Below are 4,637 nucleotides of genomic sequence, written 5' to 3' on the forward strand. Positions count from 1 at the left end.
TTATTTTATATAGACAATCAGTTTCTTCCATGTAATTTATCTTGGGTACCTAAAAATTCTGTTATCTTTTTATGTCTTTACTCTTAAAAAACCAAAAGTTTCACCCAGACATAAACAGGCAATGGTAAGACAGAATAACAGATATATGAGTTTTAAGATAAATAAGCATGAAATAAACGGAATTGTAAATAAAAATAAGAACTTACAATGAATACTACAGTATTATTTCTCCAAGTATCGTTATACCGACGCTCTGATACCAATTGCAAATATATAGTAGATGCGGAAGACAGTAGATAATATTATTACAAAAGTAGAAGTAAAGAAAATGTTTTTACAAAGATAGAGAGGATGGTAAGTGAGAAGTGGTTAAAAAAAATTTCTAAACTTTTTTTCGACGCCTCTATTAGGCTTCCTTCATTCCCCTTTTATATGAGAATTCTTGAATTCTATTTAATTTTTTTTGAATCCTACACAATTTTTCTGATAAGGATAATGTCTCATCATTGACATGGTTGCTTCCACGTTGCTTTCTCTTTTTTGTCTTGTCACATGATAATATTTATAAAAAAACAACTAAAGAGCCTCACTTTGTATATGTTTTTTATAACATGTTCTTCAATATTAGCTAAGTTACTGAAGCTGCGAGAGAGTACTGCGTGAGCAAAGAAAAGCGAAGGTAAGTGAGCTTCTTAGCTAGGGTTTCCTCAGAAAATGATTTACGACGTTAATTCTCCTCTCTTCCATTCATTCCTCAGCTAGAAGGGTGGCTCCTCTGACAAGAGGTTCTCTCTCCCTCTCTGTTAATCGCTCTCTTGTTATCTTTCTTTGTGATTAACGTGAACGATTTTATTCATTGTGGATTTCAATAAGTATCGAATGGTGATGGATTTCTTTTGATTTTCATGATTGTTGCAAAAGAAAATCGGAATGCTTGATGAAGTTTTTCGATTGCGATTGTGAACAATATGAATCTGATGTTTAAGATAAGATATCTTTTGTCTCTAATTTGTTGAAATTATATGGTTCTATGTGCTCAACGTTTAGCTAGCTTGTTTATTGTGTGACGGATTCTGGAATTCAGTGGCTGAGCTAGGATTTCTCTACAGAAACATTATATACATGTTCTATAAGAAAAAATAATGGATATGAAAAGCATATATATATATATATTGTGTATACGCTCAACACCTAAAATTATGGTTCCTAGAATTTATGTGTTCATAATATATATCATCGATAATAAGTAAAATGCCATTGTTTTACAAAGTAAATTACATTATTTTGAGGGTATTTTGTATTTTTATATCTTTATATAAAAAATAGAAAAATACACACACATAAGGGATTTCAATTTAAAACACTGTAGTTTTTAATATCTCTATTTCTATCATTTCAAAGCCTCATATTTTTTTAATTTCAATTGTTTATAAATATATTTTTTACATAATTCTATTTTTCACCAGCATAATCTAGTTATTATTAAAGTTCTTTTAGCCTATTCACACTTAATTGTCTGGCTTAGTGATTAAGACGTGATTCCTCACCGTAAAAAGCAGAGTTTTGATCCCACCTTCCCCAAATCAAAAGTTTTTTTAGCCTATTTACTGACACTACAATCATATGAGTAAATCATTTTAGAAATTATTGTTTGTATAGATTTTCCATTGTTAAAGAATGACAGAAGTTTAAATGAGTTGGAAAACTTTTAACACTTCTTTAAAGATTCAATGAGTTGGAAAATTGCAAATAAGAATTGGATCTTTCGGGGGCTATTGATTTATTTTGGAAGATGTAAAATCTACATAACACCAGATATATATATGTATATATGTTTCAAAATTTTAGGCCCTCTGGTTTCCATGTGACCCTGCCACTGCTGAAACCAGTGCTTCTAATTTTGTAATAGGTCCCTTAACATCTTGTCATTACCATTCTCTATGCAATAACATAAAACTTACCGCTCGGACTGCTTTTATTTCTCTCTGTCTATCTATCTCTATGTAACACTCACCGAAGCATGTTTTCTGGCAAGTTCTTTTTAACATTCAGTTTCATTTATGTGGTTGTGTTCACTATTTAGAGGAAAGATGTGTTTATGTTTAGCTAGTTTAGCTTGCTATACTATATGATATAAATGACGATTATGTGGTGGTTTTAAATGACGACTATGTGGTGGTTTTCTTATGCATCTTGTATAATCTACCCCTTCCAGTTTTACCGTTATCTGCTGCAATCTTGTTGTAAGAGAAGTTTATGTTACGATGACATACTTTTGACATGTTGATGTAACTGTTGCTTGATCTTTCAGGAAAATGGAGGAGCAAAAGCCTAAGGAACAGAAACCCAAAGCAAACGAGAATAAGCCAGCCATGACGGAGTAGTCGTTGCTTTTGGTTTTAGGATTTAATATGCTTTAGAATGGAAGATGAGAGGGTATCAGATGATTTAAAATGCTATGATACTTGCTACGATAACTCTGTTTCTTGTGTGGATGTTTCAAATACCATGATTTTTGTTTTTTGACTATGGTTTTCAAGCTTGTAATTTTCTGTTTTTATAAATTTCATTTCAATATCAAGAAAATTTCAGGTCAGCTTTGAGATTGGCAAAGGTGATACATGTCTGTGTTGCACACTTGCTCATTGATTTAATGCAAAATGCTTATATGCATATGGCATCAGACTCTTCATAAGTTAACCAAATCGGTTCGAGCTGTGCAGGGGCAGATATCTCGATACACACTTCGGAGCAGCTTGGTTCCTGTGTTCCAGCCAAAAAGCAACGCTCTCGAAGCTGTAAGGTTAGTTTAACGGAGACAAAATAAATAGTATCATTATTACTTCAATAATTCAACTATTAAACAAATTATCTACGCATCTAATATGTATATATTGTGCAGACTGAAAATCCTTAAAATTAGTTTTGATCTGTCATAATTGTATTACTTGCATAATTAGTAAACTTTTTTCTGCTGATTGATGAGCTTTTTTCTCTTGGAGTAAAGTCCTAAAGCTAATAGCCAACCATTCACTTTGTGGGAGCAATATTGACAATTTATTGATAGTTGGTCATTGGGTCCCTGATTACTTTCATCATAACGCAGGAAGCCATTACGAGTTTTTATGACCAAAGTTGGCTTTTTTGGTAGTAGAGTCACTGAGTCAAATCTTGGTTAATTCGTTTGAACCTCTAAATTAGGTTGCAATCAAGTCAAGCTGGACCTAAATATTGGCAAGTTTGAGCTTGAGACAACTCCAGCCTATTTTGGTATATAATAAGGTACAAATATAATTTCATAATATGAAAATATATTAAAACGAAAAGCTCAATTAGGTTTGTGAGTAGTTTGAACGGAGTATTATGGAGTTTGAATTCGGGTCAATCGAAGGATTTAATTCAATTCGATAATTACTAAGGGCTTGTTTAGTAGTGCTTAAAAAAATACTTTTGACTTGAAAAACACTTTTGAAAGAAAAGTTGTGCTAAACAAGTTGTTTTTGGTTGAATTTTTTGGCTTTTGAAAAGGAGAAGATACAATTTTTAGCTTTTTCTCTTTCAAAAGCACTTCCGGTGCTTAATTACTTTTTCACATCTCTAATAACATAGTACTTTCCTTTTTTTCATTGGTGCTTAATTACAAATATGTTAAAATCATTAATTAAAAATAAAAAAGTATTTTTTAAAATAATACAAATGTGTTAATATCTAATTACAAATATTTAATGGTTATATTTAAATATTTAAAATATAGTTTATATATTCTAATTAAATTTTATAAATAATTAATATTTATTACTTAAAAATATTTAAAATTTATATTTCATATATTAAAATATTAACAAGTTATAATAAATTACTTTTATATTCTTATTAAAATATAATAATATTAACTAATTTGAACATTATTTAAATGTATAATTGTTACTTGATAATACCATGTGTAAAATGAATATTTTATTTCTCAAAAGCACTTTTTAACAGCAATACTAAATATTTAAATCTTAAATCAAACTTTTCAAAAATACTTTTTAAAAGCATTTTTTTACGGTACTCTTTAAAAGCACTTTTTAAAAAAATTGTTAAACTAGCCTTAAATTGAATTTAAGTTGATGAGCACCTGGGTGTGATTTACACTTGAACTCTAAATAGGTGGATGAAATTTGTAAGTTCAATGTTTAAGTTCAACTAGTTTCTAAATAAACAATTATGGGAGATGAATTCTGACTCGAACTTGAAAGTTGATGCTATATATTTGAATTGATTTAAATGCTTGAATTTGTTCAAGTAGATTCAGATTGATTTGAACTAAAAAAAATTTGAATCTAAAATTAATTTGAATTCAAATTTATTTGAAATTATTGAACTCAAATAATTTGGAATTGTAATGATTTAGCTTGAAAGATTCGAGCTTCAAATTTTAGTAATTAAATTTAATATATCATGACTCAAAATGACATGACTCAAATTTGAATGACTTGACATCAAAATTACTCAAATTTAAAATTATTTAAATCTTAAATGATTTAAGTTTGAAGTTAATTTAAAATTAAAATAACATGAACAATCTAAATTTTGAATATTTTAAAATTTAAATTAATTTGATTAACTCAATCCATCTAATAATAATAGATAAT

The 4,637-nt window shown here is 28.9% G+C and overlaps 1 pseudogene; it reads left to right on the forward strand.

Annotated features, from left to right (window-relative positions):
- The first annotated feature begins 679 nt into the window (after positions 1-679).
- On the forward strand, positions 680-2,649 carry LOC105790779 (wound-induced basic protein-like; annotated as a pseudogene).
- The last annotated feature ends 1,988 nt before the right edge of the window (positions 2,650-4,637 follow it).

This window comes from Gossypium raimondii, chromosome 7, assembly GCF_025698545.1.
Source record: "Gossypium raimondii isolate GPD5lz chromosome 7, ASM2569854v1, whole genome shotgun sequence".
NCBI classification, from domain to species: domain Eukaryota; kingdom Viridiplantae; phylum Streptophyta; class Magnoliopsida; order Malvales; family Malvaceae; genus Gossypium; species Gossypium raimondii.